This window comes from Pinus tabuliformis, chromosome J, assembly GCF_031772625.1.
Source record: "Pinus tabuliformis cultivar Carrire ecotype Pingquan chromosome J, CPIR1, whole genome shotgun sequence".
Classification (NCBI taxonomy): Eukaryota; Viridiplantae; Streptophyta; class Pinopsida; order Pinales; family Pinaceae; genus Pinus; species Pinus tabuliformis.
In genome coordinates this window covers 115,389,711-115,402,589 of record NC_142295.1, presented here as the reverse complement: position 1 = coordinate 115,402,589, position 12,879 = coordinate 115,389,711, and the positions used below count along the sequence as shown (strand labels likewise).

Here is a 12,879-nt window from a genome sequence, read left to right as displayed (position 1 = left end):
GAGAGAGAGAGAGATGTGCATGAGCATTTGGTTCAATGGGAGAGTGGAAGGAGTTTTTCTCCCACCTATTTGATATCAAATCTCATTGTGCAAATAATCAATTTACAATCATGTAATCCAAGCTTGACTTGGATGATGTCCCTATATCACTAACCAAGCATGACCTTGTTTCTAGGCAATAGCCCAAAATTTTTCATTTATTAGGTTGTAGCCTAATGGCAACTTGGAGTGGTTGCTATCAAAATGACCCAAGTTTAAATACTAGTTGGCTCAAGGTTGCTTGGAAGCAGGAGCAGAAACGGGGAGCGACAACTTTCAGAAGCTTCTAGGTCGGGAGCGAATTTTATATAATATATTTTTATATATTTTGATGCATATATGTCAACAAAAAGCATGTAGAATGGTGAATTAGTTATAAAAAAACATTAAAATATGGATTAAACCATATAACATCAATCATCTAGTAGTTATAATCTTTATAAACCACAAGTCCACAAATTATAAGTTCTCATTTATATAGCATGTAAGGATGCACATAACCAAAATAGCATTGAGTGCAATCCATCTCTTAATTGAAAATACATCAACAAACAGGCTCTATATGACTTCTAACATCCAAAAAAATCATGCTACAACAAATACACACATATCATCAAAATCATTACCTATCTTGGGATCTTTGTCATTAATATCACCCTGCAAGCATTAACAGAATATAGAAAAGACGTAGCATGTCAAGTCAAGATTTTGTTTGAGTGATGGGTACATTTTTATTAGGGTCATGATAGAGAATTTCGACAACCAATGTCACTAACATCAAGGTGCATAGAGGGCTTGGTGCTCTTAATTAAATAAGAGTTCCATACCCCAGTACATGACAAAATTCAATGGAAACATTGTAATCCCCCCAATAAACCCTAAAAAACTGATAAGTCTGCTGGCTTTTGAATGAGATATAAAATTCTACTTTCTCCATATGAAATCTAATGAGGTCAGAACCACTCTCAAACATCCTGAGTCATTTCATGGTAATGTTAAAAGTTTAAGTAAAAGGATGAAAATGAAAGATAAAGGAGAATATCACTTTTACTTAAACATTACAATGAATTGCATATCAATACTAGGGTCATAGGCTTAAATATTAGGCTGCTCCACTCATAAATTCTTGTTTCTTTGAAAAAAATGCGTTTGGAATGTATTTGCAAAAAAAAGCTAGGGAGCGATTTTTTTTGCGAAGCATGCTCCTGAATATTTCTCCCAAAGGAGAGTGATTAAGGAGTGCGTTCCCGGGGTCACTCCTTGAGCGCTTCCGTCTGGAGTGTGCTTCGGGAGCCAGAGCGGGGGGGGGGGGGGGCGCTCCCCAACAACACTGGCCATAACCACATGTCGTCACATGCTATTGAATGGTAAGAATACTTGCCCGATGCTATGAGGCACTCACTCAACCCACTAGCCAAGTGACCCTTGGTAGTATGGTTAGGTAACCCCTAACCAGGGGAACACTCTGAGCCTTGATGCTCACTGTGCCAATCTCCCTAGCCACATTACATGGCTCCTAGTCATTACCCTTTACCCTAGGAGAATCTTTTCCCCTTGATGCTACAACATCAACACTCCCTTTAACCAAGGGAAGCATTCTCAACCACTCCAAGCTTGCCCCTGAAGTATACAAACTTCATCTTGGGACAAAGACTTTTTGAGAATGTCAGCAACTTGTTCATTTGTAGAAATGTATTGAATCCTCACTGCTCTTGTCTGTACCATGTCCTTGTACTTGATCGCAATGTGCTTCAACCTGTCAACATGGTTATCTCCGACATTTGATCAAACAATCTTGCGAGTAGCTTCCGAAAGCCACATTGCTTCACAACTCACCAAACATGCTGTAAAATACAAATGTCGGTTTCCTTTCTATCCAAGATATCATAGCAGAATTGAAAACCACATCCCGATGTGCTCTTCCTGTCTTTAGTACTTCCTATCCAATTGGAATTTGTGAAACCCTGCAGTTATTCTTCATCATTTGAGACATATGTCAATCATATCCAATTATACCATGCCGATACCTCAACACATGTTGTACCACAGCTGCTTTTCGGTCACCCTGACTAGGTGCTCCCTCTTGACACTGAAACAGATCATGTTGTGGCAATCCTGGCTATTGCCTCTGCCCCTTAGCTTCTTTAGATTGGTAACCATGGGAATGGCCATGGATTAGTTGTCCATCATCCTAGATCTCTGAAGGATCGTAATAATATGCTTCCTTTAACCAAGGAAGATCTTACCCAACGTCTGCCACACTTCTAGGCCCAAGAAGTAATGTATCTTGTTGTCGCCCAAACTGTATAGGCAAGATGCAAGAACGCTCAGGGCAAGGGTTGTCACTTTGATCCCTTCCCTCTCCGTTCCAGCTGTCTCCCTACAACAAGCTATGGGGGGTAGTCCTTATGAAATGTGAAGATGGGAGGCTTGTTGGGAACCAACAAGTTTGGGAGACGCCACTGAATGGCCTAGCAAGTTGGTTGAATTAGTAAGTTAAATGATTTGATTAGATTGTCGTGGGAGATCAATGCCTTAAATGGAGTCAATTACTTGCTTAAGATAGATTATTTACCAAGTCATCGGATGAACAATTGTTGCTTGAGGATGCTTCACTATCCTATATGAAATGCAATTCCGACAATCTAGGTGAGATGCAAAATCTTGGTTTATTTTAGTTAGATGCCTATTCTAAGTGTCCTTCCTCTTAATTGTTTTGAAGCTAGTCTCTAGGGTAAGTTGTGAGAGGGAAACCGGGGGGAAGCAAGATGAAGCTTGGTTAACGATATCTCCCCTGGGGTTTTAACCACCCAATGCCTCCGACCTGACAAAGAATGTGGCACTGACGACTGTAAGGTCACCGTGTGAACTACTAAAGATGTGTTAGACTCCTCAAGCTAGATGAGAAAGGTGGGCCTATCTTTCTGTTGACCAAGCTTATGCTTGGAAGTTAATTAATTAATGCAAGAGGTTAATCCTACAATGCAAATGCAATGTCTGAGTGCTCTTAAGGTGAGATTATTTAATTACTTAAGTATTCAATTACAATGATCTTCAATTACCAACAATGAAGTACTTAAACAATGGATGGATTACAATCTCAAGCACAAGAGAAAAGTGCTTAAACTTAATGGTGCTAGAAAATGTGGCCCGTAATACCAATAGAGAATTTCTCAAAGGACAAGATCAATGCTACTTGATACAATTAGAAATTGCAACAATGAACTTATCAATATGCCAATTAGATACACAATTAGACCTCTTATTGCAATTAGAATTTAACTTGAGTATGAAATCCACAAGAGATATCCAATTTAACAATGAGTAATGAATCCACATATCCAATGACAGTAATGGCAATGAGAAAGATCATTAATCCACAATGTCATTTAGAGCGAATCTCATCAACAATTACCAATCCAGTTAGAGCATTTATGTCTATGAATGCAAGAGTGCAACTACATGCCAATCATTGAAATTAAGCCTAAGTCACTTCAACTATAAATGATTATGAATTGTAAAAATTCCTTGACCAATTTTAGAGACTTGTATATAATTTATCACTGCTGCAACCTTGTTTTCAGAGGTTTGCTATTTTATATCAACAGTCAAGAAATGATGCAAGATGCCAAAGATAAGCTAGAAAATCAATGCATTCAACTTCCAATGATATTCACTTGATTATAAGACTGCTTAGACACTATAGATCAGATTTTTAATGTTCAAATCAGACCTCAGAAAAACATATATCAGACTTGAAACAATTCAGAAAATTAGTGATTCAGTCCAACAAGGTGCCAAATTATCAATGCCCAAGAGGCTCCAATGATTAGCTAATCAAGTTGAGTGATTAGTAGATGATCTTTAATCAATTTTAATGATTTTTATTTAATTTATATGACTGCATAAATGGCTGTAACAAAACAGAGAAAATGAGGAGGGGAAAGAGGCAAACCAAGAGGCCTAGAGGCCTAGTTGAGGGCTAGTTTGACCTCCAATGAGCTTGGGTACTTGCAACCACCAAATTAGCTCTAATATTGCTGCAAAACCACAATGTTAGCCCACTCAAATAATATCAAAATCAGAGATGACTGAATACAAGGCTAGGGCAAGGGTTATAAGGCTAGAAAACCCCAAGACTAGGGCTAGAAATGACAAATGAGGGGCTAGAAGGGCCAAACAAAGGCAAGGAAGGCCCAAAAGGCTCGGAAAAGGTCACAACTAGGGGAGATAAGCCCACAAGGGCTAACTCCAAGCCTAGAAAGGTTGATGTTGGGGCAGAAAAAATCATAGAAGGGCTAGCAGCAAAGGAAAAAGCCCTTAAAGGGTTGCGGGCCGCGGCTAGGTGAAAAAGGAAGGTCGAGAGGGAAGAGGGCCTCCTAGAGGCCACAATAGGGGTCAAGGAGGAGGGTCGAGGCCACTTGATGGCTGGACGACTCCTCTAAAAGGGGGCCGAGGCCTTTTTAGGCCCACGACTAGCCCAAAAGGGTTGCGGCCTAGGGGAAAGAGGAGGGTCAAGGGCCCTAGGAGGCTCCTAGGCCCTATGGCTAGGATGAAAATGGAGGATAGTGAGGCCCTAGGCCTTGAAAAAAAATTCCAAACCCTGCAAATGCCAAAAATTGCCCCAAATCATTGCAAACAATGTTGGACGACTTCTTCAGGTTGGACATTGAGCTTGGAGACTAGATCTTGTTTTCTTAGGCCTAGATCTGCCTCAAAACCCCAACAAAAATTCTCTTGATCACTTGAAATTCACCTACACAAATGAATCAAAGAATGCCAAAACCCCAAATATATATACAACATATAAAACCCCAAGTGCTGCAAAAAAATGGGTTAGAAATAATTTACAAATATACAATATTTACAAAATTTAACTTTTTTGGAGAAAATAATTTTGGATAAATAACAATGGATGAGTATATTTTTGAAAAATAGATATTGGCCAAACCCTCCTACAAAATTAAATACCATAGAGAAATCTCAGAGCCCAAACATAGTTAGCTCTTCCCCACAATCTGTGAACTTGGAGCCCAAGGGCTAGCATACCAATAAATCTCTATAATATTCTCAAGAAAATTGTTAGATCATATAGTGAATCAGATCACCTAAGATAGAATATATCAATAGCGTTCTTATCACTGACAAATGAAATAACAATTATTAATCAACATTCAACTCAAAATAGGATCACACATAGCTAACACATACCACAAATCAGCGGAAGAAAAACACCATGAACTGAACCCCAAAGTCTTTCTATTATGATACAAAATGTTTCCAATAGAGCAACAACTCAATACCAACGTTCAAGAATTACATCATCCAGAGATGGCAAAATAGAAGTTAAATGGCTTCTTTATATAGAGAAACCCATCCAAGTGGAAAATAACGGCTAGTTGGCTTGATCCTCATCAAATTAATGTCGACCGTCGAAAATAACTTGATCATCTTTTAATCTCCACCGTCGAATTTTTAATTTTGAGGAAAATTCGAATTTCTCTGAGAACCCACTTTTTATTAATCCAAAAATTAATATTTTGGATTAATTTCCTCAAAAATTTGACTTTGACTTAACCACCAAGGTCCAAGGGTTCAATTTTCTTAAAATATCCATTTTTCCCTTGTGGGGGATTTCCAAAAATTGACTTCTTTTTGACTCACGAATTTTTTTTTTTTTTTTTTTTCTCGTTAAAACTGAGCTAATTATATTACAAAAATGCCAAAATTACAGCAAAAATTACATCTGGGCCGAGGCCCTGTTTCTTCAGAGAGATTTTCCATGAATTAACCGTCATAGCAGAACTTGCATAGAAACCAGTTTACCTTCCTTCTGACATGTCCGACACGGTGGATACATGATGCAACACGGTGGATACATAATTCGACACGGTGAATACAGAAATCGACACGGTGGATACATAATTCGACACGGTGAACATATAGACTAACACGTGGACTAACACTGTGGTGATTTTGACCGACGCTGTGAACATAAACCCCATGACAAACATACAAAGTGAGCAAAATGAAATGGTCAGAGAGATTCATTCCTTGCCGTGATGACATGGCGTCTTCAAAGTTAATCTTCATCCGTGGTATGAGGCTCGTCCTTTGCAGGACCCTTGAGCTTTTTCGAGTCTTCCTCTTCCTGGCGCGAGCTCCTCTGAACAGGTTCACTAGGGCCGGCCTCATCCTTCTGAATTGGACGCCTGAAATCGACAGTGGGAGTCTCCATATCAACCCTCGGTACATTCACAGTTTCCAAACGTCCCCGAATATTGCTGCAATGCTCCACGGTGACCGAAACTATGAGAGTATTGTTTGCAAATGCGCAGGGGATTCTGTAACGAATGGCCGGGTGTTCCGTGTGACCACACTCCGGAATGCCCCAGCTGCCTCTTACATTGCTGCCCGGAGGCCTGTTTTGCTCAGAGGTGATCTCTACTGAAGAGGAGGGTGAAATCTCAGGCCTCTGAGAGGCAGAACGACCCTGTGACCCTCCTTTGCGACTGCTCATCCTGAGCCTTTCCCTGGACATCTGACGATTGCTTCCCACACCAGAATTCCCCTGAGAAACCTTACACCAGGCTAACACCCACTCAAATGGCTTGAAGGATTGCGGCAGAGTGGTTTGGGTTTCAACCTTAATAGCCTCCATATTCCTCGGATGCTGCAGCGCATTGAATGGCGCCTGCAGTCGACTGAACATTCCAGCGACATTCCCCTCCGCGAATACCTTATCATTCGAGCCCAATGCTTCACCCTCCGGCGAATTTAAGGGGCCTGCGTCCTGGAGTGGCGTGGCTCGTCCGGGCTGACAGCTGCCCATGTGACGAGCCACATGCCTCTTAACTCCATTAACACGCGTCATTAACTCCATTAACACCCGCATCCGGGAACGAATTTTTTTATTATTTTCCGCTTGGAGAGAAATTAATTTCTCTATAATTATTTTTGACTCAAAATTAATTAATTTTCTGGCTTAGGATTTTAATTTATTGTCAGAAAAATTAATTTAATTGTGACTAGAGGGGATTAATAATTTTTTCCACCCTAAAATATTTTAGCCATGGTGTCTAAATATGAGGGATCATGTACTAAAATATTTTTTACATCAAATTATTACAATATCAACCCTTGAAGGGGGAAAACACATTTAGACTCGGACCCTCAATAATTTACTCAATTTCGCGACACAATATGATTTAGTATAGACCAAGTGTGCTTGTAATAAAATAATTTAGTCAAATGTGCTAAAATTATTCCCAAACATACTTTTACAAAAGACTTGATATAACACTAGAGCTCACCTAAAACCTTGCTAATGAATTCCACCCTAGCTTTGAGGTTTAGGTTGGAAAAAAAACTTTGTTGATTATCTGTGTTTAGAAACACACATAATTTGGTGAGGTTAAAAAACTTCCTAGGATGAAATCCTTTGCCAAATTCAGAGGCTTACCTAGGTGTTGTTACATAATTAAACGATCATACTAGCATTATTTACAAGGATAATTTTAGGGGCGAATGTTCGCCCTTTGGCGAAATTAAGGGGTTTTAAATTTTTAGTGGGCGAATATTTTGTATCATAGTACATTTTTACAAATCACCTCAAATAGCCCACCTTATTTTAAGGGAGAGGGTAAAAAAGGTAAATTTAGCCCTTGAAATTAGGAGTTACAACCTTCCATTCGCCCATTTTCAAGAATATGTTTTATTTAAGTGAATCCATTCGCCCATTTTCAAGAATAGGTTTTATTTAAGTGAATCCTATGGGCAAAATACCATATTTATAAAAGAGGTATGGTAAATTAATAAAAATATAAATAAATAAGAGGTATGGTAAATAAATAAAACATTTTTTATATTTACTCCATAAGTCACTTGGTGTAAACAAATAAAAATATAAGTAAAGTGGAGGTATGGTAAATAAATAAAATGTCTTTTTATACTTACTCAAAAGATATGGTAAATAAATAAAAATATAAATAAACTAGACGTATGGTAAATAAATAAAACCTCTTTTTATATTTAGTCCATAACCCTCGTTCTATTTGTGAAGGCTCAAGAAAGAGGTTTTATTTATGTGAATCCTATGGGCCAAATACCATATTTGTAACAGAGGTATGGTAAATTAATAAAAATATAAATAAACAAGAGGTATGGTAAACAAATAAAACATTTTTTTATATTTATTCCATAAGTCACCTTATATTTACGAACACTCAAAAAATGGGTTATATTTAGGTGAAACCTATGGGCAAAATACTATGGGACAAATACCATGGACTAGATTGTTTTTAATACCATGCAAAAAACCATTATTAACCCTAATATTAGAATTAATAAAAATAAAAATGGCACATGGTATTGACCCATGGTATTCACCTGGAATGTAGCCTATTTAAATGGGGGAATTAATTAAACCAGCATAGATCCATCTCTGGATCTACTAACCCCCGAGAGGTATCAAATATTGTGATATGCAAACTAGCATAGAGTGAAAAAATATTTGATCCTCTTGGGGCTTGGTCAAGAGTAAAAATGGATGTAGAGTAAAAATGGATGTTGTAATTTAATGTAGGTTAAACATTTTAGCTTGGTTAAAATAAAAAATAAAATAAAAATCAACTATTAATTTTATTAATTTTTATAAATTACTAATAGTAATTTTTAAGCTCCAGGTTTATGATAACCTATGGTATTGACCCATGGTAATACCATGGTATTCATGTGAGCATAGACTATTTAAAGGGGAAATTCTATCGTCTTAGATCCATACAAAGTTTTATTATTTAGTGAAAGACTTGCCAAGATCTTACAAGATTTTATAATTGAGTAAAATATTCGCCATGCCTGGTGAGAGATTCGCCAAAAAATTATATATACATATTATATTATTGATAAAATCGCCTTCCATTTTTCCTATATACCATGGAGATTCGCCCATTTATTATATTTATAAATTTAGGGGGGGTTCTTAAAATTTTCCCTGATTATTTACAATACAATTTGTGGAAATTGGGTTTACAATGATACAATAGTGTTGGTTGATGACTTTGAATTTTGAAAAAATTTCTTCATGTTTTTGCATTCTACTTCCTTGAATTGTTGACAAAGTGTGGTCAACATATCCAACCAAGATCCTTCATCTCGAAGTTAGAGGTCAACTCCTTCTAACATTGAAGCAGGGCTTGATAGCTCCCTTTATCACGAAAGCAAATTCTTTTGCCATTGTTGCTCCCTCTGTCATGTGAGTCCTGCTTTCATCAGAAATAAATCATATAATAACAAGATCCACCAAGACTCATCAGATAACCATCAATTCAAGAATATCATGCTCGAGGTCTGTACAAAGCCTTCTTTACTCTACAAACATGAGATTTCCTCTCATGTTCCTCAAAAGCCCTTAGGTAGTTCTATGTACACTTCTCCTTCCTCAATTACTCCATTGACGAAAACAATCTCCACATTCACCTAATGTAATTTCCAACCCATAATAGAAGCAATAAAAATAATATTTCTAATAGAAGTGTACTTGACAATTGGAGAAAATGTCTCCTCATAGTCCTCTCCCTCTTTCTGGGAGAATCTGCACGAATCTTGCTTTATACTTCTCTATGTTGTTGTCTATTGCATGCTTGATCCACTTGGAACTGACTACTGACTTCTTTTTAGCTCAATTTCCTCCATCGTGACATCCTGCATGCTCCCTCTTAACTAAGAGCTCTTCCAGTTATTAGGCACGGTTCTAGATGTCAGTACAATTCCTCCCTCTTGAACACAAATCACTATGGGAGAGTCCTATTGTCACAAGCTTTTCTTAGTTCTTCCTAATGCTTTCATTTGCTACCAGAGCCTTGGCAACCTTTTGTTAAATTCGCAACTAGGGCCAAACTCCACGTGGGTCGTCTTATTTATGACAGCTGGTATTTTTCTTGGATTCCTTTCTCCGAAAGGTGTAGAATTGATCTAAAGATCATCAGATTCTGACATGTATAATTGGAGATATGAATTTAATTATATTATGGACAAATTGTCAAGGTCGGCCAGCAAGCAAAACAGGGATTCAAATCCCCAGCTCATCCTCAATGTTGCATATAAAAGGAGACCTCAAGTCATTTTACCATTATCTCACCTTCACACATCTCTCTCTCCTCACTTGATTGGGTATGCAAATCTGGGTAGCTGTCTCTCACACATGCGAAGGAAGGAGGATGATTTTTTGTTTCACTGTTTGACTGTGTTGACCAGCGTTGACCAAACTGCAGGACTGTTGTTTGACTGCGTTGATCTCTAGTGTTGACCTATTTTGACTGCGGATTGGGTGAGGTATCTTCTCCTTAACAGGCCGTAGATTTGGGCACTGAAATTGAGGCCATCTAATCTCTCATTTGACCAGTGTTGACTGCCCTAGGGTTGGCCGCAGTTTGACTTTTGTTGACTAGTTTTGACTAGACATTTTTGAACTATTTTTCATTGATTGGGCTCCTGTTGGACGCCGAAGTTCACTGGGTTTGACCAAGCTATTTAGAGGAAGAATTCTGCCTTGTTTGGCCAACATTGACTTTTTTGGTTAGGGCTTCTTGCTGCTGTCATAAATTACAGATTTTTGATTTGTACTATCTCTCTCTTCTGAACTATTGAAGAATATAAGAAGAATTGATCAAGGGTTTCCCCACATTTGGGTTTGTCCCTCGCTGGTGCCACATATTGTGTCCTCTTGTCTTGGCATGTCTTCTACTGTTTATGTTTATGTTCTATCTGCATTTTACTCTCATGCTGATGTGATTGCTAAACTGAATATTGATATTGGGATAATAAAGAAATTGAAGTAAATTGCTCTTAAGCATAGAACATACCATTGTTACCTAAAATTAACACCTTTATGATGTACTTGCAACCCTCATGAGGAGGTTATGGAAGAAATTATTATAACCTAGCAAAAGAAACAAAGACAAGTGGTTAAGCAATAATAACCGAGAGGGAGATATAGAGTACTTATTTTTTGTTCCAAGGATTGGAGGGATTTGACAACTTATTCTTGATCCTTGCCTTCTTGCAGTAATCATTGAAATCCATCTGCAAACTCATAATCCTCGTCCTCATCATCAGCTATTAATCTTTCCTTCCTTGCATGAATTATATGACCTAGGGTTTCATCATCTTCGAGCTTTAAGACGTCTTCATGCTAACAAATTCTATTGGCATTAGATTATCAATCCGAAGATGGAAGGAAATTTTTTACTGCAGCTACATTTTTCAAATAATCGAGAGTGTTCCTGAGGGTTCCCTTCTCCCTCTTTAGTTGGGGCACATTGTCCTTCAGTTCCAAGAATGCTTGTTGCTCTGTTGGTGCCCCTTTGAAGGTGCTTCCCATGAGAAAGATGAGTGGGAAACATACCTTTCCTAAGATCTTCTAGGGAATTTTCTCAAGCTTCCCATTCAATCAATTTGATATGTGAATCACATCATATATGTTTCGGCCTCATTCACAAGCTTCCCCAAATCATCTTCCTAGAGGGTCGATTCTCCAACTACTGGACTTGGGTCACCAGATAAGGCTTAGTCCTTACCCAAATTTCACCACACAAAATCTTTCTTACCCTTTGTAAATCAGAAGGAGCCTCTCGTGCTTCACAACCCACTTCAACAATCCTAGATAAATTATCTGTGTAAATCACCCTAAACCTAAGGTCTATCTGTAGAAGGGTGTGCATCATCATTCAAAGATCAACAATGGTAGATTTAAAAGGTGGCAGTTTAACTAATCCATTGAAATCGTCATGATTTGCCTTGGATGTCTCTGAGGATGAGCATCTGGTTATGTGGGTGCTTCTCCTCTTTCCTTTTCTTAGACAAGGGCCCCTTGTATCAACATTCATAGAATCAGTGCTACTGCTAAAGCAATGTTGGGTATTGTAAGGAAACAACCTCTTGCTTCCATATACAAAGTAAGTGCAATTCGAGTGCAAGACATAACTTTAAAGTAACTATTATTTTACCCCACCAATGAGAAAGCAATACAGGTCTTTGCTAATATCCTTCATAATAGATTCATCATACAAGCTTACTAGAGATATACAAGAACTCAGAGGGATGGAGATAGGCCTTGAAACCACTTCAGAGTTAGTGCTAATCATTATGAAATTATGCCTCAGGTAACTCAGATCTTTAAATGTGCCCTTTAAGCAACCTCTCTGATTAGACCTTAGAGAGCTTTGAAATAAGTCTCAGTTTAGTCTTATAGGGGCCTAAAACAACATAGAGATAACCTCAAAAAAAATTTCTTGGAGGGCCAAGAAACATGTCACAGAGAAAGGCCTTAGACTGCCTCAGAGTTTGAACATTTGCTTCAGAGACTGAACCCTATTTCAACAAGAAAACCATCAACCAAAAAAGAAAAATAGTTAAGCCTAGGATAGCCCTTGAACAAGTTCGGTCTCCTCTTGATATGACGTTCTGCTCTGGTCTTCGAAGAGAGCGAAATTATTGATTATAGGAAGTGAATTGATTTCCAATAGAAGGTCATCACAGGGTCTACAATCCAAACTAGGGCTTCTCTTCAACCTACGCTTTGATACCATGTTGAATTTCCATGATCTTCTAGACTGATAACTACTTCCAATGACTTATTAATCAATTCTTTTTGTATCACATTCATCATTAAGCAATTATACACAAAAAATCTCAACAGAAATGCAATAATGGTAATAGAATCACAAAGAGACAACCAAACATGAGAGACACAAAATTTGACCTTGGGAAAAACCCAACAATCTTTTCTTAGGAGAAATTGATCAATTCTACAAAAGTACAATCTGAGTTTTATAAACCCTT

At 37.9% G+C, this 12,879-nt stretch overlaps 1 protein-coding gene and 1 pseudogene across 3 annotated transcripts in view; one reads left to right on the top strand and one right to left on the bottom strand.

The window, feature by feature from the left end:
• LOC149225811 (cold-responsive protein kinase 1-like) overlaps nt 1-12,879 on the top strand; it is a 43,066-nt gene that overhangs the window by 17,281 nt on the left and 12,906 nt on the right. The window lies entirely within an intron of this gene.
• LOC149225812 (uncharacterized) lies at nt 11,258-11,765 on the bottom strand (annotated as a pseudogene).